Below are 24,405 nucleotides of genomic sequence, written 5' to 3'. Positions count from 1 at the left end.
CTCTTTCTTTCACTCATCAAAATGGCAGTGAGAGACTCTATTTACATGAAAATAATCCCTCCATGCACTGAAATGTCTAAGATGTGACTCCACATCTTTCTCTCATGCAGTATCTGGGAATCTATGAAAATGCAAATTAGAAAGCTCTTTATCTTCCTTGCTTGCCTGGTTGCAGCGGCTGACCCTCGACGCTGCTTACTCTCGACTCTCTGGCTTGACGATGCTATCGCAAATGTTGGGAAGGTCACTTTTGAATGAGGGCTAAGGGTTCGGAAACTGAGTCTGAAACTGGTACAAAAAATCAAAGCCAGGTGTCTAATTTGCATTTGTTATGATACATTGATAAAACAATTAACTTTGGAGAGCTAATTATCCATGAAGGGATTGAAGCATTGTAGTGTGGTGGATGCTATAATGTCTAAACAGTGTTAAAAAAATTAATAAAATACAAGAGAATAAGAGTGTATATTTTTACATGTTTGAATATCTAATTAAAGTAATTCATTAAATGTGATTATTTTTCTGGTAAATGACACATTGTTGTGGCAGATGAATAAATCTGAATGATCAGTAAAAACAGGTTTTATCAATGTCTTTTACTATTTTTAGTTGATAGATATTTGCTAGAGATTCAAATGTACGACCAACTGCGAGGTGGTAAAAGGCTAAAGACACTTATGATGAGCGGTATGTGAGGCCAAACACTAAGGAAGAGGAGGATAATTTGTACCGATTGAGATGGGAAGGATGCGCAGCAGGTTAGGGTCATTATTGACAAATGCAAGTGTATTTACAAACAAGGAGCAAGTGAGGGCAAGACGGAAAGAGTAGTTTGGAAAATAAATGATAAATGAAGAAAATAAGAGAAAGGTGGAGGTTGCACCATCCACAGACTGAGAAGGGATAAGGGTCAATAAGCTTGAAATAATACTACAGCAGGTTTTCAAGAACAAGGTTGATCCAGAGCTGAAGCAGCTTCATGCTTATGGAGAAGGGAAAGAGTAGTTACAGTAAGCTATAAAAATTGTTAGGATTTGTGATCAGCAGTAGTGGTTTCATGCCAACACAGAGCACTAGATTTGCACAACAGATGCTAATTCTATCTTTGAGGATCCAGGAGGTAGAGAGAGAGTACAGGGAAAGTCAGAAAGTGTTGCACTGTGTCGTTGGTGGAGTGGGTGGAGAAGTGATCTGTGACAGAGGAGTAGCTGTGACAGAAAAAGGGAAAGGTTTACAAGACGGAAGTGAGAACAGCTGCACGATGGAAACAGATGATCTGCTTTGGTGATCTCTAAAGAGAAGAGAGATAAACAATATTTGTTGACTTTTTAGCACTGAAAGGCATTTTTATCTGATAAATGGCCACCAGCCTCGCTAAGCTGGCTGGTCTCAGCTTTATTAGAGCCAGGTTTCTTAGAAAAATGCAAATGAGTTTCAGTATTTGCTTGATAAGACGTGGTTCAAATAAAAACAGAAGAACAAATCAATAAAATAAAAGCTCAAAATGCTTCCATATCTATTATGAGCCACAACTGATCCTTAATCCTGATTCGTCCATGTATCCAAACCCAGGGTACTCCAATCCTCATCATGCTAAAGCCTGATTGCTGATTGTACATTGTTACACTAAGTACTTTTTTGTGTACTCGGTGCACATGCCGTCTCAGGGAATTAGCACAGCTAATTCATACACATCCTCCTCTGAGCAATCGTACCCTGCCCTCCTCTTTCCAGGAATAGAATAGTAGAATAGAATAGAATAGTAGACTTTATTGATCTCCCAGAGGAGAAATTCAGTCGTGCAGCAGCCAAAACACACACACGCTTTATACAAAAAATGTAAAATAGAAATTACCATAAATAGTTAAATAATAAAAAAGAGCAATATAAAAAGTAGAAACAGGAATAGGACCAGGAATCTTGTCATGCTCGAGCAAGGAATTAATCACTCAACAAGCCATAAAAACAGGACTTTAAGGATCAGTCATGCTTAGATATGATACAGATTCCCTAGTGTGAGTGTACCCTATAGTAACCATAACTAATTATAATCACATTTAGTCTATGATTTAATTACATATTTCCATTTTATGTAATTGAATGCTGCCTAGGTTGTCATATGAACCTTGTTCCTGATCCCTGTTTCTGACAAGTCCACCATGAAAGTTAACAGAAGTCAGTTCTTTAATTTAATTACTACGATGGTCAAGTTAAAACCCTCCTATGAGTGTCCTTTCACCACAAACAGGTTTTGGCACGAATGCTTCTCATAACCCTAACTTTTAAACCTGGGATATACTTGCAGTTCAGACCGCGTACGCATCATGGCCGCCACGCATATCCTGCGTTCATTTGACGCGTCGACGGCACGTTCTCAAAAAGACACTGAACGCGTACGTACGCGACCTGCAGTTCTGGCTCTGGCCGCGTCACTGGCGCTGGTCCCGGTCAGATCCCAGCTGGCCACAAGTGACGACGCGGAGGTCGCTGGCGCCGTTTCCTTTGCCGAGATCGCAACCAAAGCAATATTATAATCTCCTACATCATCCAATGGTGTCATGGATACTTGTTTGTTGTTCTAATCTGCTACTGCTACCACGTCTACTACTAAATATTGAATCACTTTTCCAACTGTTGCTCTGCTTACTGCCCCCTATCGGTCACCACGAACGCAAACACCAACAGCAAGGCTTTTTGATCGTTCACAATATCTAGAAAATTCAAAAAATTACCGGAAAACAGATGAATAGAGCTTTGTGCCTATATGGATTTTTACAGTGCTCTCCAGGAGTTCTGCAGTACAACCATCCAATCACAGACGAGATTTACCAGCATGTGACACATTTGTCATGCAAGTTCCTCAGTGCCATAACTCCTAAACAAAAGGTTTCTGAAAGTAGAGCTTTTGGTGTATGGTGTGATACACTAAACATTATGGTAAATCTACGCCGGGTGACCACAAGCATGTTTGAGGGACTGAAGGAAAGTTTTGAAGAGCCTTAGTCTCAAAAAATTTGGTTGTGTTTTTCTGTTCCTGTTATAAATTTTACTATGCAGCATTCGGCACGATCTTAACTTGATTTCAGAGCTTCGACTTAAGACCTAAATATTGTGTTTTGCTGTACTTTTAATTGTTCTTGAAGAAAACTACTGGAATCGGCTTTTGGCTGGTCTGCAAGGGGCCAAGTACGAAGCTAAGCATGCAACTGGCAGCAGCCACCTTCAACCGCAGGCGACCAGGGCTAACTGGTGGATGGTCTCTAGCTCAGCAGTTGCTTGCTTCAGGAGCAGCTAAAACGGCTGTCTCTTACAGCCAAGCCACTCCAGCGTACCCCGTGGCCCCTTCGGATTGACAGACTTTGCCTGGATCTTCGCTGGGACTGAGGTCACCCATTAATCAGGGCAGGCAGCTGCTATGCGGGTTGAGTACAATTGTGATGTAGCTTAAGGTTCCTCGGCACAAGAACAATGTTTGGTCAGGGAATAGCTTGAATTTTATAACTAGAATCACTTAAATAACATTCATAAACATTTGTTGGCATCATAAGATGATCTGGCAACAAGCAGAGAGGGGGCCAGGGCATAAGAGACTGCAGACTGAAGAGATGATTGATGACACAGACAGACAACCCGCAGACAGACTCACGCACAGCGAGAATATGAAGTGAGGATCCTAACACTGTCATTAGTATGCTGCTGTTCCAGGCTGGAAATGCTCAGGCATGAATGGTTATTTTACTTATGTCGTGTAGCAAATTAAACACATCATATGGGCATGTTAACAAGGTCGAGTACCACATTTGCTTTGGAAGGAGTCTATATATTATCAGATCATTGAGTTTTTAAGTATTTTTGCTGAAAATACTAGAACTGGAGGAAAAGTGAACCCAATGAATGATAGTAAAAAAAAAAAGAAAAAAGATTAGTACAGGATTTCTTAGCCAGCCTGTGTGTTGTGCTTACGGTACACAGCAGTAATTAGTGAGTCCTGTTATGGCAATACTGGATGAAATTCAAGAGTCTAGTTTCTTGGGCTGGGCGATATGGACCAAAAGTCATATCTCGATATTTTCTAGCTGAATGGCGATACTCGATATATATCTCGATATTTTTTCTGTGCCTTGATTGGGGTTTCCCCCAAAGCATTATAGCATAGCATCTCTGTTAGCTTCATTTCTTTCTGAGGCAAACCCTTAAAAAAACAGTCAGTTTTAATACAAAGCCTCGTGCCAAATGTCACACAGGTTCCTTTATTAACAGAGGTCTGCACAATATCAAAATGTATAAAACAAATGAAATAAAAATAAACTGCCTGCATATATAGAATAAAAATGCTTCTTGAATAAAATAAAACAAATATCCCTTTCCTGCATAACAATTAAATTAAAATACACTGTGCAATTAATACAATGTAGACAGTAACAGGCAGACTTTTCCACTGAGGTTGACAGTTGTGAAAATAACAAAACATTTGTGCAAATCTCAAATAAAACATTCAAGTCAATTTGTCACAAAATAAGCTATATCAAAATCGTAAAAAAAAAAAAAAAAAAAAAAAAAATTAATAATCGATATAAACGATATTGTCTCGTACCATATCGCGTTTGAAAATATATCGATATATATCAAAATCTCGATATATCGCCCAGCCCTACTAGTTTCACAGCAAACCAAGAAACGTGTAGTAAAGATCAAATGTGGCTCACATTTAGACATGTTCTGAACTGCAGACCACATCCTGCTGAAGACTTTTGTATATTCATTCAGCTGTGTGACGGACCAGAAATACGCTTGTTGCCACGCTCAAGAACATGTTCAACATCTTGCCTTTTTATGCCCCCAGAAGGAGCTGATTAGAGAATTGTAGGATACTTACCCAGACAATTATCCACTGGAAGTGCTTATTCCCAAGAGTATATTTTACATTAAATCATTCAAAGTCCAGCCGCACATTTATACAGCCTGGCATCTGTCGCTCTCCTGTATTATATATAATGCAGATAGTCACAGCAGGCAGGCAGGCAGGCGTAAAATACCAAAATATTTTATTGAAAGAATTAACAGAAAGTGCTGCAGGGCTGGAAATATAAAAACAGACAAAAGAAAAACAAACAAAGTAAAAAAAACTAAACAGCATAGAGCAAACATGGTAATAACACAGAAGAGAATCTAGTGGAAAATATTAGTAGGCAGTCAAGGACTAACGTGATGTAGGTGTGAAGCAGTCAGAAAGCAAAACTGCACAGAATACTCAAAGAAGAAGTTGCGCAAGACAGAAAAATGCAGGAAAAAACAAGGAAACAAAGAATCCAACAAACCCATGAAGCACAACAAAACCAGCCATTCCTATTATTTCATTTATTAGACATTTCTGGGTTCTGTGATATAATGTCACACGTGGCGGGATGATTGTCTTTCCCCATTCTGTTCTGGAATTCACTGTTGATTTGGTTTGTGTGTTATTCTGGTTCCCCTTCACATTTCCCGCCTCATTCTGTCATTCACCCCGGTCCCTGAGTTTGATTTCCTGTCTCTGTCTTCCCTTGCATATTACATTTGTCAGAAAAGGCACATTCACAGAGCACAATCCTGGTAAAAAAAAGATTAAATATTTATCCTTATCACGGTTATAGCAGATTTGAGCCCGACATTGCAGAAAATGCATCTTATCAGTGGTGTCAAGGAACCTATATGCACTAAGAAGTCACTGGTGGACCAGATAACGTGCATGTGTTGTATGCGAGTCCGTTTCCCACTGCCTTCATACCGCCTACAGCAAGAGATTTCACAATCAGCCATGAAATATCTTTAGTGGGTGTGAAGGGAACGAGAAAAGGAGACAACTTTGGACTCTTTAGTTAAAGGATAGGCCTTAGTTAGAACAGAATAATGTTTATGTGAATGTGTTTGTGATGTGAACCTTTTATGCAGTGGGTGGTTTGTATATGAATGTATTAAATACATAAATGTATGCATACTGTATATTAATGCTCCTGTATCATAGATTTAAAAGCGAGAGGAATGAGGAAGCTCCTTTAAATTCAGCACAGTATCAGGGGTTGAATGCCATGATTGAAACATGTTTAAGATATTTAAGATACATGTTTGGCATGTTCATTTTTAACACGTTAGTGGTTCAAATAACCTGATCACCCTCAGCGTGTCATGACGGTTTACCCAAGTCTGTCAATGGTTTGAGCCAGGTGCGTTAGAGCTGTGGATCGTGGATCTCAAGGACCAGGGTTGAACAACACAGATCTGAGCCACCTTTATTCTAGAAAGGTGAAACGCCACCTGGAAACGCAGTTCTTCACACGGTGCTCCAAGAATTGTAAAGTGATGATGGGAAATTGCTTGACTTGACCCCTGGTTCCAGGTACAAAAGCAACGCCACGCTTGCCACTGTGAATCGTGGCTTGTATAGTCAATGAGCAGTTCCAGCAGACACGCTGTAGGGCATTTCAAAAGCATCCCAGATTAAAAACATCCTTTCTGATGCACCTGAGGCACAAGCCTATGTTTGGTGCTCAACCCTGATTATGCTGTGTCAATTTACAAATAGCAGATCAAGCTAACTGGAACTGGAAGTCAGTAATTTTTCAAAAATAAAACACTGCCTTCCACTAGGGATGGGAATTAAGAATTTACTGATTCGGGTTCCATTATCGATATCGCTTATCGATTCAGTTCCTTATCGGTTATCATCCAGTTACATTAACAGCTTCTATGCAGAAATTGTTTTGGCATCTTGGAGGTATTTTCACCCTAAGACGTGATCAAAGCTCTGCACCTGCTGCAACCAGTTCATTTTAGAAGCACACTCTTTTTACCTGTTTAATACGGCAGAAAATATTTTTGACAGATATTAATTTGCAACATTTGAAAATCAAGCCTCGGATCATTATTAAGTATATATTACTTAATAAAAATAAATCTGAAATATTACTTCTTGAGCAAGAGCAGCACTATTTTAATCTGCTTCAGTGTGCCTTTTTGGCTGTATATCCATTGTACTGTGGGGCTGAATCAAAATAGTCCAAAATAAACAGTTTTCAGCTGCACAAATGTTTGAGACCTTCACGGTTTGCTAATTGCATCAACTCAGTTGTAATTTTGACTTAATGTATTATTCCTGAAAGTATAAGACAATTCATGGAAATGAGCAGATTACTGTGGCTATACTCGTGATGCCATGAATCCAGCTGAGCAGGCAGCGCTCAAACACCTGAAATGCTCCTGGTGAAGCCTGATGTCCGGACGGAGTAAAACTGCTGCAAAGCTAGACCACTTCTGCACCCATTGGGACCCAGGCAGGAAGCTTTAAAAAGATTATTACACAATGGCTGATGCAACAGTGGCTAAATGCACTTCTGCTCACGCATGAGACGCATATACTGTAACTCAGGGTTGCAAGGAGAAAAAAACGATTTCCTAAAAGTTTCAAGTATTCTGTTAAAGTGCTGATGAAATCAAAACTGATATTTAAATTTTTCTCGTATGAAACATTTTGCACTGTATACCACTTATGCAAAAGGTATCCAAATGATTGATCAAACTTGGCTTTTTCCTATCTCCAGCTAGTGCTTTTAATAATGAATGTAACACAGACATGCAAAGCTGTCTATTAACTATATTTTCACATTAGATATAAACACAAAATGAAAGTCAATAATTTCCATGATAACTTATGATACATGACCTTTTTCCTCGTAAGAACACTGCTTTTGCACCCCAACTGAAACACTGTTTGTCACCTGATTCGGTTTGCTCCTGTTGCACCAAGAATCAGTGAAGATTATAGTTTTTTGTTCGTCATGAATTGTGTCGTTTTGAGTTTTGGTAGAGAAAAACACAAAAATAGAGAGGTATTTAAAGATATGTGTTGTTTTTTTGTGGTAGTTATGTGATAGTTGTCTGAGCTCAGAGGGAGATTGGAGCATTGTCGTGCTGCAGGGAATAAAGGAATCTGCTCTAAACATAAACATCTGCTAAGCATGAAGAATGCCTCCCTTAAAAGGGAAAGCAGAACAGGGTCATATGAGGTCGTTGAAGTTTTGGCTAAATACTGACACTCACAAACTCTAAGTGACTCTCAATCTTCATCAGATGTCCAGATCTTTTGTTTTGTTTTCTCTATGCGGACTGGAAGCTTAGGGGAGTTTTATTCATGCAGCTGGGACAAATGTCACTGACCACACGTAGCCCAGTGGACCCAGAAAGAAGAAACAAGAAAATATATGACAGCTGCCAGGGCTTTGCTTAGATCTCTGATAAGAAGATGAGGCTGGGGAGTTTTTCTGAATACAGCGTGAATTTTTATGAAAATGAAGTAATACATTAGATTTGCAAATTTGAGGTATTTTCAAGGTGACTCTAATGCTTTTTAATTCAAAGTACCTCTGTTCAGTCAGTTGTAGCAGAACACAGCTGTTTAAAACTGATTAAAGGCCATTCCTTTTAAGATGAAACTGAACCCATTAGAGCAGGTCACGAGCTTTGGACATTTCTGCAACATGACTGGAATTTTTGAATTTATTGAGAGAAGACCTATTATTTTTTTAATCCTTTTTTTCTGTCATACTTAGTCTATAATGTTCATGTAAACGTTTGTGACAAGGATTCTTATAGTTCAAAAAGATCAGGTGTCCCCATTGGCTTCTCGAGCATCAAGGCTGCACCCCGTACAAAGAAAAACAGGCTTCAAAACTGGTCTTCAGAAACCAAAAAATAACGTGACCTAATGCTTCGTCCATTGTTTTATACAGTCTATGGTATAAACGTAGCAGGAGCAACACATCACGCCAAAAGTTTTCTGAAGAGTTTTCACGTCTTATTTTTCTCGTAATCTGTGGCGCTGTGTTGTAAAGGGGCAAACAGGCACGTGAAGCCAGCTCAAACGTGCCCACCTTATGTCAATCAATGTTAGTGTAGCCGAGCGTACTGGGTTCGCCTGTACGGTAGGTGTTAATAATAAACCCATAAACGGGACAGGAGACGAGAAAGTGGATTCGGTAGCCACCGCTTCTTTATTTTCCTTCTCCACACTCAAAACAGGAACAGGATGAACTACGTCACTGCCGTACGGCAACTCAGGCAGGATAAAATACTCCCCCTCCTTCAATAACACAATCCCCTTTTGAGCCAACACTAAACAGTTTGCTACATACGTCCCCCCCTCACTGAGAAACATCCCCATTTCAGTATACTCAAACCAGTGAGCAAACCAAACAAACAACAAAAAAAATAAAAAATAAACAAACAACCCACACAATGCAGCCACTCCCAGCGCATTCAAACCCGTGCAGAACTCGACCAGGCTGGGAAAAAAAACAAAACAAAAACAACCTCCCCAACATGTCCGGCATCCCATAAGGCACAAAAGTTGGACCCACAAACAACATCACTTCACATTTTTTTCTATCTTCTTTTTTTTTTTTTTTTTTTAACACATCTCCTGGGCTAGAACACCGGAACCTCAGAACATGACAAAGTCCCGAAGATGCGCAGCTGTCGCACCACTCTCCCCCTGCGAGACCGCCCGGGCACAGGCTCCAATGAGTCCCCCCACAGTCCATAGTCCAACTCCCCTGCCTGAGGGACAGGCGACGCCCCCACGGCAGGAGGACTCCCAAAGGTGGGAGGGGAGGCAGGCGCAGCTTGTGCAGGCAGAGGTAAGGTGTACGGCTTCAGCCTGTCATGATGAACCACCTGGGCTCGCTCCAACAAGTCCATCGGATTACTGATGCGGTATGTCAGGGCTGCCTCTCCACCAGAGACCAGCACCTGCACAATTCTGTATGGACCCTTCCAGTGCGGCGCCAGCTTAGTACGGCTCTTCGTGGGGTTATTCAGCCACACCAGTGCGCCCACTCCATAGGCCCGATGGCAGCTCTTCTCATCATAATACAGTTTCTGTCTCTCACGAGCCTCCACTGCATTAAGCCGGGCCGCACTGAAAGCCAACTCCAGCCGCTCCGCCAATGATGAAACGTAGTCCAACAAGAGCCCAGAGCCCCGGCAGTCCAGGACACTAGAGGGCACCAGCACATCAGCAGGCACTCGGGCCTCGCGCCCGTGCATGAGGTAGAAGGGGGTGAACTGGGTGCTGGCGTGTTTGGACGTGTTATATGCAAAGGCGACTTGCTTCACATACGTGTCCCACTCACCCCCGTGGGAAATCAACATCTTAGCCAGCTGGTCAATCAGAGTCCTGTTATGACGCTCCACCATGCCATCGGACTTGGGGTTATAGGCAGTGGTACACGTCTTCTTTATACTAAGCAGCTGGCAGAGTCTCTGGATTACCTCCGCCTCGAATTGGCGACCCTGGTCGCTATGCAGGACTTCTGGCACCCCGTGCACCAGCACATAGTCCTCAAACAGGCAGTGAGCCACAGTGTGTGCCATCTGGTTTGGCAGAGCGTACAGCGCCACGAACTTGGTGAAGTAGTCCTCCACAACCAGGACGTATCGACTCCCCCTGGAAGTCAAGGGCAGCTCCAAAATGTCCATAGCCACCCTCTGAAGGGGGCGGCCAACCCGGGACCCCCCCATAGGAGCCCTCGGTCCCGGGACTGGGCACCTGCGGGTCTGACACGCCCTGCATTGTTCACACCACTGCCTTATATCCCTCAGCATGAAGGGCCAGTAGTAGGATTGGTGGGCCCTGTCCCACACACGTTCGGCAGAAAAATGTGCAGCGGCCGGCCCCCCATGCAACCGCCGCAGCAGCTCTGGCACTATGGATGCGGGAACCACCACCTGAATTTGTGGCTCTCCCGTGGGCGCAGGCAGTGTGGTGCGACATAACAGTCCGTTCGTCACCGACAGACGGTGAAACTCAGTCCATAACTTCCTCAAACTGGGGGAAGATCCCCTGGGAAGTCTACGAGGCCTCCTGGCCATGCCCTGTTCCAGCCACGCCAGCACGGCAGCAATGTCAGAGTCCTCACGCTGTAACGACTGCAACTCCGCCTCCGTACCGCAGAGGGAATCGGCCAGGACTAGATCCACCTGCGCTCCATCAGCCGATGGCCCGCCGTCTGCTGCCCCCACGGAGGCCATGGTGTGCGGCCCCACTGATGAGAGATCCGGCTCGGCAGGATCAGAGGGTGCTGGTCTACGGGACAGTGCATCAGCATTCTTATGGCGGGCGCCGTCCTTGTGCACCATGACCCAATCAAACGGATCAAGCTCCAACACCCACCTACTCCTCCGTCCGGTGGGGTCACCATCAATGGCCATATGTCTAAGGCCCAGCAGGGGGCGATGGTCAGTTATGATGGAGAATGCAGACAGTCCCACATAGTGCTTAAATTCACGCACGGCCCACACCACAGCCCACAGTTCTCTATCAAAGGTGGACCACCTTTTCTGGGCGTGGGTGAGGGCCTGGCTGGCGTAGGCTATCACCCTCTCCAGACCACCATCATCCTGCATCAGCACCGCCCCAACGGCATCTCTAGAGGCGTCGGTGTACACCTTGAAGGGAAGTGCAAAGTTCGGCAGCGTAACCACCGGTGAAGAGGTTAGTAGTTAGTTGTTTGAGGTAAGAGAATGCAGCCTCGCACTCACCCGACCACTCGAAAGGCACGTTCTTCCCCGCCAGCCGGTTCAGAGGAGCTGCATGCTGAGAGAAATCACGCACAAACCTCCTATAATAGGAGCATAACCCCACAAAGGCTCTCACTTCCGAGGGAGTGCGGGGGGTCGGCAATGTTCTCACCTTATCAGTGTTCCTTGGGTCTGGTAGAAGGCCCCCCCTGGAGACCACATGACCCAGGAATACTACGTGGTCTCGGGCAAAGTGGCACTTCCTTGGGTTCAGCTTTAAGCCTGCTGACTGGATTCTGGACAGGACCTCCTCCAGGTGCAGTAGGTGGTCTTCGAACGTTCGGCTGTAGATCAGTATATCGTCCAAATACACCATACAGATGTGCCACGGCAGGCCCCTCAGGATGAGCTCCATCATGCGCTGAAATGTGGCGGGAGAGTTAGTCAGGCCCATAGGCATGGCTCGCCACTGATACAAGCCTCTGCCGGTAGTGAAGGCCGTCTTCTCTCGGTCCTCCTCAGCTACCTCGACCTGCCAGTAGCCATTCGAAAAGTCAAGTGTGCTGAACCAGACCGACCCAGCTAGTGCATCAAGGCTGTCATCCACCCGTGGGAGGGGGTGGGAATCCTTAATGGTCACAGCATTGAGGCGGCGGTAATCGCTGCAGAACCTCCACTGCCCCCCTTTTTTCTTCCTCACCAGCACTACCGGGGATGCCCAGGGACTACAGCTCTCCTCCACCACTCCATCAGCCAGCAGCTCCCTCACCTGACGCTCGATCTCCGCGCGCTTCTCAGGTGATGCGCGATACGCGCGCCGCTTGACGGGGTGATGACCTTCAGTTCTGATGTGATGTTTAACCTGTGTGCACTTGCCTGTGTTCTTGCCTGACGGATTGAAAACATCAGTGAACTTCCGCAGCAGTTCAGCCAGCTCCGCCCTCTGCTCTGTGGAGACGGAAGACTCCTCCAAGGAGATAGGGCCCTCAGGAGCTGTCGGGGCGCCGTCACGCTGACGGGGGCACGGGGGGGCACTAAAATGTCAGTCTTTGCCACCGGGTAAAACTCCCCCAAGTGCAGCCCCCGCTTAAGTTCCACCGCCTCCCCTGTGGGATTGAGGACGCGGGCCAGGGTCACCCCGCCCTTCACCGTGTTCACCGAATGAGCCACAACCAGTCCTGTCGTTTCTGGAATGTTAGGTTCCAGATACCCCTCAAAGTTTGTGACGGGCTGGCCGGCCCCCGAAGGAGAGAGAACATCCACCGGCACTAAAGCTTCACTTAATGAGGGGATAATCCTGACATCCGCAAGAGACACATTACAGATCTGTGGGACTAATTCCTGACCCTGGAGCAGGGGAACAGAAACGTCCCACAACTGCAACACACCCCGTCCTAAATCCAGCAGCGCATGGTCCTTGCTCAGAAAGTCCAGCCCGAGCAGAACACACTGGGTAGATTCCCTCAGTACATAGAACGTGTGCTGCCAGTATGTAGGGCCCAGGCGAAAGGTGGCCTCGACTGTCCCCAGCGTATCCAGCATCTGTCCATTCACTGCATGGGAGTCAACATAGTTCTTTTTCAGGGGTCTGTTTCGTAGAGCAGGGACCAACATACGAAAATCAGCACTAATCAGTGACACTGTGGCGCCTGAGTCCACCAGAATGGTAACCTCTGTGCCTTCGACCACACCCCTCACAAAAGACGTAGAGCGGTCAGCAGAGTCCATGTCAGCCGTGTCACTGCAACTGTCGTGGTATCGGGGGCCCTCAGTCAAAATGGCTGGCGTTTCGGGCGAAACACCAGCTACCATCAGTTTCCCTGCTGGTTGTCATTCTCGTGCTGCGGTCGTGGCAAGAAATGCACGCCCCGCCTCCTGGGCTCCTCTTCACGCCGGGCATGCCAGCTCGGACTAGGGCTCCTGCCCCCAGGCGGCTTAACGGTTGAGGGCACCCCCGTGGGGTCCGAGCGATAGCCCCGTGACTGGAAACCTCCTTGGGACGGGAACTGCTCACGATCGGGGGAGCGGCCACGGTACCCCTCACGGTTGAACCTCAGTTGGCACCCCCTCTCTCCGCAGTTGCAGGTACAGCGTCCCCCAGAGGGCGAGCGGGGCTTCTGCCCCTTCAGGTTCATATTCTGTGATCTCAGTCTCTGATTTTCCTCACACATCCCTTTCATCTCCCCCTTCATGGCGTGCATTTCTTCAGTCAGCCTTTCAATAGCCCTCTGAAGACTGTCAGAAACTGACACAGACTGCACAGACGGCCCTCCCCCGGCGTAGGCAGCTACTCACACAGTCTCTCTGCAGGGCCACCCTGGCATTCTCACAGTGCTCCGCCACCAGCAGAGCCTCCTCCAGGTCGGTAGCGCCCAGCTCGAGACACTTGGCCTTTAACGCAGGGTCCAGGCCAGCCAGAAAACGCCGAAACTTCTCCTCTCTCTGTGCAACGGCACCATAATCCGGGAACGCCTCCGCGACCAGCCGGCTCACGTCAGCAGCGGACACCTCCAAGCTCTCCCCCGGAGCGTGCAGCCGAGCCGACAAGCTGGCTCTGAAGCGGGCCATTAACTGTCTCTGTCCAAAAGCTGCTCCCAGTCTTTCTTTAACGGCATTATAATCCGATTTCGTAGCTTCGGGGAGGCTGTCCCATAGCAGGAAAGCTGACTTGGCAAGACGAGTAGGAAGGATCCTCACCAGCTCCTCGTCGCGGCTACGACCGCTTCCCGCCGTCGCGCTAACGGCTACTTCCAGCAGCCTCACCCAGCTGACGAAGCTCTGGCTCCCGTCACCAGAGAAAGGAGCGGGCAGCTCAACTCTGATATCCCCGCCGTGTGATTGTCTCTCAAACCGCGCCCTGCCGGGTTTAAAAGGGTCCTCGTCCCCGAGCCACATGACCACACGAAGCCGGAAAGCTAAGCGGCTAACCGAGAGTCCACGAGTCACAGCGCGACACCTAACAGTCTCCAACACAGCGGTACGTACAAGAGCACCGCTGCCACCAATGTAGCCGAGCGTACTGGGTTCGCCTGTACGGTAGGTGTTAATAATAAACCCATAAACGGGACAGGAGACGAGAAAGTGGATTCGGTAGCCACCGCTTCTTTATTTTCCTTCTCCACACTCAAAACAGGAACAGGACGTCACAGCCGTACGGCAACTCAGGCAGGATAAAATACTCCCCCTCCTTCAATAACACAATCCCCTTTTGAGCCAACACTAAACAGTTTGCTACATTAGCCATAGCCACCAGCTCCATCAGCCCATCCACGATGGAGGAGCTGCTGGCAAACGTTTATAGTGGAAAATGTGTCTAGTGACTACAAACCTCTGATTATGGTCATCTTCTGGGACGCTATATAAATAAAATTGAATTGAATTGATTACTTTGCTAAGCTTCGTAGCATGACGATAACTATTGAGGAAGTGATGATGGCTAGCCATTGGTTAAAAAATCTTTTTGATTTATATAAATTCACCTCTATTGAATTCCATATTAAAATAAAAAATAATCATAATTAAAGCTGCAAGCAGCGATGAACGGGCCCTCGCACGTGCAATTATTCGTTCAAATATGATGTGTGACAATGGCGAACAATCGGTCATCTGATTCAAGATGGCCGACTTCCTGTTGGTGTTAGGGTATTGGTCCAAGACACTTTTTGGTGTGTCTTGACATGTTGTACATGTGTAGCGAATTTCATTTTTTTATGTCAATCTGGGGCGACGGGCTCGATTGTATAATTGTATACATTTTCAAGGGGGCGCTACAGAGCCATTTTGCCACGCCCATTAATGCAAACCATTAAATATCAAATTTTTCGCCAGGCCTGGCTTGCGTGCAAAATTTGGTGACTTTTGGGGCACGTTTAGGGGGGCAAAAAGGCCCTCATTTCGTGATCAAAAAAACCAAACAAAAAAAACCCAGATACAATAGGGCCTTCGCACTGTCAGTGCTCGGGCCTTAATTAAATACTGATTCAAAGAAAAGTTTTGGTCTCCATTATTATATTTCATATCCAATAAGGCTCATTCAGATGAATTAATATAAAGCAGTGAATTTATTTACATTATGAGGTGAAGCCTTTTGTTTGGTATTCTGCTTAAATTCACTTGATGTGCTACAACATGATAATATACAGTAGTCAACATTTGAAGTGGATTAAATCATTTTGAACAAAATCTATTCTTGTCTTTGGAAACTTTGATTAAATGTGTTGATCCACTTTAGTTGTTGATGACTGTATTCATTATAACCACACAGCTGGATGTGCTTCAGAGAAGGTTCAATACCGAATGCCAATACCGACAAAATCGGTATTGGCAGGGCACACCCACAAAAAATATCGATAATTAGAATCGGCCAAAAGAAATGCAATCCCTGCATCTCTAATAAATAAATAGATAAAAATTGTTCACTTTCCATCTATAAATGCCCACTAAATTAACAAAATATGTAACTTGGGGTCAGTGGTTGGCCTGTTCAGCCAACAATACGCAACAGATGCTGGCCTGATGTTGCGTGAGCTCAACCAGCTGTAGTTGGTTAAAAAAAGTTTGATGAAACTATTTGGCTTAGCCACTCAATTCAACAAGTACACTTTTGCTAAGTAAGAAGGTGTGTAGTCCCTTCAGCGGAAGCAGTGTTTTAACTTAACTCATAACTTCATGTATCAATTTCTCCTTCCGCTCATAATTCATTAGATATTAAAGTGAGCTGGCCAAATTGTTCAAATTTTGACATCCAGAATAGGATGAAGACTAGTTAGCTAGTTAATTGATCTGCTGTGTTCCAGAAGGCTTACTTTTATGAATACAATTTAACATACTACAGTCTGTACTCGTGCAGTGTGCAAATAAATACTGTTTCAATTTGCTGTGTGGCAGTGGCTTAGGTGATTGTGGGAGCAGCAGGGGAACCAGCTGTCTTCACTTCAGCCCCAGAACATCTCCTCTATTTAAACAGTGATACCTGGGACCAGAAGGGGATGACGACCAGGGACTTATGCGGACTGTGTTCAGCCCTGAAAAGAGACGTTTTCCAGAATAAACCTGACTGGTCTAAAATTATTGATTATTGTGTGTTGATGTAGAGAACCCTTAGTAGCTGGGTCTGGATACACTGTTCTTACCAGAAAGTAACAGGAGCAAGCCTTCTTCTTCATCTGCATCACTACAGTTGTGTCCATTTCCAAACAAAATTAACAGTTTTCCTTGTTGTGGGTCTATTCTGTATCCTTTTTTATGAGAGATCAAAGTTGCAATGCTGAAGTTGTGACATCGGCACTGCATTCATTTTTTTAGTAGAGCAATGCCATTGGCATTAGATGGTGCACCAACTCAAAGTAGGATTCTTAATTTAAAACAGGGACAGGATGAAATCTGTCAAGATCCATTTGTGCTTCCTTTCATGACAACTGAGGTTCAGTGTCCGTCAGCTGATGATGTTGCGTGTCATGCAGTGTTATTGTTGCTGTGGACTTGAGGCAGCGCAGCTGTTTGCTGGATGTTTGGATGCTGTCATCTCTGTTGATTATCTCCTCTGACATGTACTCAGTTTCCCTGAGCAAATCCACACACACATGCATGTAAAAACACACACTTACAGTACACACACTGTGTCATCACAGGCTCGGTGATGACAGAAGGGAAACACTTACTGCTACCAGAGAAAGTCCAAAGCTGATATGAAGACATACAAGAGATTCAAGAAATACTGAGTGGTTCCATGCCCGGTTTTTAGCTAATGAATAACCTCCACTGTCGATCACGGAGTGTGTACGTTCTCCCAGTACCGGATTCATCTCCAGTTTATCTGTTCTCCCATCTGTTTTCTCCCATCCCTGTTCTCCCAGATGCTTTCAGGTGAAAGAAGATATTTGAAGCTGGCATTAAGAGAAGTTAAAGCAAAAACCAGAGTATTCCTATTTCTAAGTGCCATAAAAGTTCTGAGTCTTATTCAGAACCTCAGTGGACGATCAGAAACTTAAAAAAAATCTTTTAAACCACTCATTTTAAAGAGATCCATGCACTTATTTATCTGTGTAATTTGAATCTGTCAACACATTGCACACTATTTTTCATTTTCCTTAATATGGTCTTCAGTAGAAGCTGTGTGGGGATGAATGCTTCAGGCTGATATATTGTTTGAGTTGTTGATCTGAGAATAACAGAGCCAGTTTTAAGTATGACAGATTTACTGTGGCCTTATTGTTTCTATATACAAGTAGGTTACATAACTGTAGGCTGCTTTTTTCATCATCAATTCCTGATAATCCAATCAAGTGTGTAACCTATATCAGAGTCATACATTTTTATGCGATTAACTGAGTGAAAAATGTTTTGTTGTCACCTCATAAACATTTATGAGTATGAATATCAGTGATCGTTCACCGAAGTGTTTTTCGTGGCGGCTGCTGTGAAGCAGCAGCAGGAACTGCTAACAAGGTTGTGTTGGAGGAATCAGATAAATTCCAGTGCCTTGACACTTGCCTGCAGTGATGAAAACAATAAATCTTCCTTCTCTTCCACTCTACATATTCATCTTGGGGTTATTATTGTCATATTTGTCTTATTTTAAAGACAAGTCTCAAACATGCCAATACTCACACACACACACACACACACACACACACACACACACACACACACACACACACACACACACACACACACACACACACACACACACACACACACACACACACACACACACACACACAGCCTAAAGCAGTCACTCTAAGGATGAGATAAATGGCCTGACTGATTGATGTGATTCCCTGGCTTCTTTAACTACACAACCTTTTACAAATAGGCCTTTTATAAATACTATCATGAATCAAACTGCAGTGAATTGGGTTTTATGTGGATTAAAATGTACGGTCTTTAATTAAAATAGGCTGAATTGCACATAATTCTATTTCATTTCATTAAGACTTTAATTTACGTCGTCTACTTTCTCTGTGAAGTGCACTGAGATTAGATATGTTGGGAATTGGTGCTTTATACAGTAGATACGTATAAGTGAACTGAATTGAACTGAGAAGTCAATATTGATTGGTGTTCAGTGTAATTGTTTGTGAGGTTTCAATTAACTTCTCAAGAACAACCACAGGTTATCAACTGATATCAAGCTCAACGGGTCGGAGCCAATTCTCTTGGTCTGAAACTGTTCTGTTGCTGGAGAGGAGCTACTTTTTCACTGAGATGTACCGATTCTGTGTTGTTTCTCCTTAAATTGCATCCACCTTACCCTGCAGCCGATGCACTGTGGAATGGTCAAATATAAATACCACACAGCCTATATTTCCCACTTATATATTTAAACTACACGACTTAATGCACAGAGGAGACAAGTCTAATGTTCCATCGGGTCTGAATGTGCATTCCCTGACCTAAAGTGAATGCCAACTCAGTTGCTATTGTTTATTGATGCAAACTGACAAATTTGCTGTTTGTTAATCCAGCCCTGTTTTATTTGATGACATGGAGTTTAATAATGAGGGGAGCTGACAAAGTAAGCCTGAACAGATATTCACAGGGATGGCTGCACCCACACTTAAATGCCATAATAAATTGCTGCTGGAGGTTGAGTGTGCTTACAAGCAAGCAGGACGTGTGTTTATTATACAGCTGCTGGCTTCTGTTGCTGTGAAGTAATTTGCACTATTTGTGGATTAAACGTAATGTGACTGTTGGTTGATATGTTAAAGGGGACCTATTATGAAAAACAAGTTTTTTCTTGCTTTAACATATATAAAGTGGTCTCCCCTCAGCCTGCCAATTCAGAGAAGGAGGAAAGCAACCAAATTCTGCAGGGTCTGTACAGCCGCCCAGATGAGCCATCCAGTCTGATGTGGCTTCTACGAGCCGTTCAGATTCTGCTTCTGTCTTGACGCCACGACAGGAGCAGAGGTTGGCCTCCGATGCGTGAAACCACGCCCACAACTATAAAACCGTGTAACTGCATGCAAGCGTCCGACTATTGCATCGCACTGCGTGACATTGGACGCTCTCTGTCCATCTCCCTCCAGCAGCTGCCACTTTATTGAGGTTTTTGTAGTGAAATGAGGAGGTATCATAGAGATAACTTCTCATTTCAACTAACTGGATCAGCTGTTCCCCATCTGTGACCGTTTCCTACAGCGCTTTCAACCGGCTTTCAACGCGAGCGGCAGAAAGAAAATAGAAGTTTGCATCCGACAAATGTTCAGCTCAAAACGGCGCGTCGCTGCGGCCAGTTAGGACAGTCCAATAGTAAATAAAGCAATGGAATTGATTTTGTCGCTGACGCTCGCTCGCATCGCATGCAGTTATGACACGGTGTAGAGGCTGATTTATGGTTCCGCGTTACACCAACGCAGAGCCTACGGCGTAGGGTCTGTGTCGATTTAACGCAGAACCATAATTCAGGCTTAACTCCGCCGGCCGGAGCTTCCGCCATTTTTTCTTAGCGGTGTATCGCGTCATTCAGGAAGCCAATAAGCACAGTGCCTCATTATCATAGTCCCCCTGTCCACTCAGAATCCCTCATAGAGAATGAGGTTAGAAACGGTAAAGATAAAGACATGGCCCAGAGGCTGAATTTCTAATTTATATACAAAAAACAATCAAAAGCTTGTTTTTAAGAGGCCTGTTTAAAACAGACATTAAATGCCATAATAGGTCCCATTTAAAAAGCAAGCAGCTTCTGTTCATGTTTTTTCTTTCATTCCCATTATCTGTCATTTATTGACAAAATCTGTTAAAAGAAGTGTTCATACAATGGAGCAAATAATTGCATTTTACTGCACTGGCATTTGGGAAAAACAGATTAAAATAGAAGTACTCTTCCAATGTTTTTTTTTTCTTTATTTTTTTGAATTACAGGCTTCAGACTGATTGCTTTGCGTAGATTAACTAGAAATGGAGAGACAGTTAAGAAGTTTCTTTACAAAATGATAACAGCCCACAGGTTTAAGAATAATTGTAGATGCAAGGGTGCTTGTGCAATCCGTCCATCCATTCATTATCTCAGCCCACTCCTTCCTATTGAGGGTTATAGGGGTCTGCTGTAGCTTTATCCCATCTGTCTTTGGGAAAAAGGCATGACAACCACATGCAGCCACATATGCTGACACTCACTCCCATGGTCAATTAAGAATCGCCATCAACCCTAGCATGCATGTTTTTGGACTGTGGTGGGAAAACGGAGTACCTGCAGAAAACTCATACAAGATTGGGGTAAACATCCATACCCCACACAGAGAGACCCCAGACAGGATTCAAACCACAAACCTTCTAGCTGTGAGGCCTGCAACACAGTCCCGCACACAGGTCGATCTAAGTTTCGGCAGTAAAACGTTTACCACTTTGTAATGTTGCCATTCTTTCTCAATGTGCTGAAAATATATTTGTGGCAGGGTGGAGGAGCTGCAGCCACTCAGGTTGATTGGGGCACAGGTGGCCCCAATCAACCTCTCCACCCTGCCTGCCTTCATAAGGCATGGCTGCAGAGCAGCAAGAGGTCTCTCGTCTGCTGCTGGAGCTGAAGCACGTGTGTTGGTGATTGGAAATAAAAGGGTTCTGCAGTAAACTCCGTGTCCTCCTCTATCCTGTCGGTCGGGCCCCGTAGCACTAGCCTTGCTACAATATTCTTTCATTAAAGGTGACATATTATGGCATTTAATGTATATTTTAAACAGGCCTCGAATGTCTTAAAAACAATCAAAAGCTTATTTTTCTACATAAATTTGAAAGCCTCTGGGCCATGTCTTTATTTTTTACCGCTTCTAACTTCCTTCTCTATGAGGGATTCTGAGGGGGTGGGGAGGCTATGATAATGAGGCTCTGCGCTGATTGGCTGCCTGAATGACGTGTAGCAGGGGAGGGCACAAAGCCTCACTCCGGGCAGAAGAGCCGGCTGCGTAAACTATTAAAGCGTGTCCCATGCAATGTGAGCGTCAGCGACAAAATCAATTTCATTGCTTTATTTTCTATTGGACTGTCCTAACGGTTTCAGTGTGGACAGAGAGCGTCCGATGTCACGCAGCTCGACTCGATAATCGGACACTCGCATGCAGTTATGACACGGTGTAAACGACTCCCTGGGATCTTAAAGCCTGAATTACGGTTCTGCGTTAAATCGACGCGTACCCTACGCCGTAGGCTCTGCGTTGGTGTAACGTGGAACCATAAATCAGCCTTTAGTTACCTGAAACGGGAACTGGGTCACCTCGTCTTCACACTAATTCACACAGGAAGCTTTAATTGAATTCTAAACAGGTACACCACAGTTCTTTAGTCCGATTCCTCATCATTTCATTTCTTATGTTACAAGACAAATTAATCATGTTAACTGTAAAGAAATCACAACACTGAATGTTCACAAATGGCAACTTTATTGTTAAAAAACATCTGTACACATTATATACACCATATACACTACTTATATACACCATACACTGTTTATATACACCAAGTTGTATATAAATAACATGTATGCGCTATTGCTGGCTCAAGGAAGGACCGTGCGTCTTCTGCAGGTGTCGTTGAACAGCTTCAGGTGCATTGCTTGGAAGATCTGAAACCATCGACAGAAAAAAATGTATTACTAATAGAGCTCCTAACGAGTAACACCGGAGCTAAGCTAAATACTTAGCCCATTCAAAAATCATACTTGTAGACAAATATAAACAACATAAAAAAATTAACGTCACTTACCGCTGACTCGTGTGCAGTTGCCGGGTCCGTACTGTTGGTACTGATCCTTTTATGAGGGTAAGTGTCGATGCAAAACCTCATTTTTACTGTCCCTTGTTGTTCAAACAGCCACACGATACCCCGCTTTGGAACAATGGCGGAGTTCTTGTCCCGGCGGAGTTAGTTTTGGGCATGGTTTCACGCAGCGGAGGCCCACTGAGGTGGTTTGCATTTTGGTTACGTAACGAAAATGCGCCGAATCTGAACGGCTCGTAGAAGTCACATGACACTGGACGGCTCATCCGGGCGGCTGTACAGACACTGCAGAATTTGGTTGCTTTCCTCCTTCTCTGAGTTGGTAGGCTGAGGGGAGACCAGGTCCCCTGTAAGGATGCCAACTTAGTGATGAAGTGTTTATGTTGTTGTTTATTTCCATACTTTCTGCAAACACATTTTAAGATATGTAACAATATAGAGATTTATGTAGAGATATGAGATATAGATTTTTCATTCCAAGTGTTCTCTTAAGGACAGGTCAGCGCTGTAGCCAGTCCAGTACCTGTACCCTCTCTTTCTGTCTTTGTAATATGTATAGGATGTGGTTCTCACCTCTATTTATCCACTGTGCTGACGTCAGCAGCGCCCGCGGACTGATTTACTGTCCTTACTGTATGCGCATCATCTCATGTGCACCCTTTTCTGGCCTCGCCCCATCAGCAGACTACAGACCCCCCGCTGGGGTTTGGAGTCTTTCTTAATTCCTTTTTTCCCAAAGCCATGCGGTCAGGTGTCATAAAACTTGAGGCTGGTCTCAGATTTAGGCCTCAGAGCTGGGCCTTAAAGGAGCATGAGGCAGGATTGAGGCAGGATTTATGAAAAAAATTCGTATACGTTTTACATTTTCTAGTAATAATGTCAGATGAAGCGTTCCAAACCAAAAAGAATGAGTCCTCTAGTGTATCTCTCTGTTGCCTTGAACAGGCTGTGTGCTGCAAAATGTGCTGCAATTCCGCTGTCCTGCGGATGTGACGTCACATGACGCTGCATGCGCGTTCTCCCGTGCCGGCTTCGCTGTTGGCTGCAGTACCCCCGACGGTCGTCGTGGCGCTAATGAGTCTCATTTCTTAAAGGAGCCTCATGCTCCTTTAAAGTTAAAACTTAAGGCCTCCACTGTTCATATAATCACATAATCACATTGGACTATGGCCCAACAAAACTTATTTTACGACAGTAGACAGTAACTCACTGAGCTTATTGGTTGAAAGCTATGGGCGACTTTTCTTCCTTAGGTTTTTTATCTGCAGAAACACCTTAGCTGTTTTTCTGTCTCTTATTAGGGCCCGAGCACTGAAAGTGCGAGGACCCTATTGTATCTGTGATGTTTATTATTATTATTATTATTATTATTATTATTATTCTCGCCATAAATAAATTGCCTTTTTGGAGGCCTTAAAATGCTCAAAAACTCACCAAATTTTGCACACGCTTCCAGAGTCGCGTAAAATTACGTATTTTATGGGCGACAGACATGGGTCAAAAAGGATTAGGCTCTATAGCGCCACCTATTTTATGTTTTTGACGAGCCCCACAATATGGTTTGACTTACAGCAATGACCTTTATGTGTGTATTATATTAGACAAAGCCCTACAAAAAAGTCTCTTGGACCCATGGTCTAAGTTACACAGGAAGTCCGGCATTTTGAACAGAAAATGTCATTTTTTATGAATTCTGATCATTTCTAGGCCTCGTACTTTAACGAACTCCTCCTAGAGATTTTATCAGATTGGCTCACAACTTGGTTTGTACAATCTAGACACATGGCCGACGCTAAATTGCGAAGCTTTTAAGTTTTTACCAGAGGGCGTGACCGTAGTCATCCGGCGAAGTTTGGGGTCATTTTTAAGGCTCGCCATGAAACACCAATTGGCTGTAATTCAGCAATACATGATTTGATGTGGTTGAAAACGTATGTGCATGATTGTAGGCTGAGCCTGAAGACATATGTGGTGGAATATTCAGGATCGGTTGTAGCGCCACCTGTTGGCACCAGTAATTGTCATGTCTTCTAGTATGCATCTGTGCTCAAAGGGAGATGAGCGGATGGATCTCAAAGTTGGTCAGATAAATAGGTAAGACATTGACGATGGCTGACAGAGAAAACTGTAAGTTTT

The 24,405-nt window shown here is 44.4% G+C and overlaps 1 protein-coding gene across 2 annotated transcripts in view; it reads left to right on the top strand.

Annotated features, from left to right (window-relative positions):
- pitpnm3 (PITPNM family member 3) overlaps positions 1-24,405 on the top strand; it is a 179,013-nt gene that overhangs the window by 39,662 nt on the left and 114,946 nt on the right. The gene's annotated exons all lie outside the window — the stretch shown is intronic.

The sequence above is a fragment of the Cololabis saira genome, chromosome 4 (assembly GCF_033807715.1).
Source record: "Cololabis saira isolate AMF1-May2022 chromosome 4, fColSai1.1, whole genome shotgun sequence".
Classification (NCBI taxonomy): domain Eukaryota; kingdom Metazoa; phylum Chordata; class Actinopteri; order Beloniformes; family Belonidae; genus Cololabis; species Cololabis saira.
This window is presented reverse-complemented; position numbering and strand designations above follow the sequence as displayed.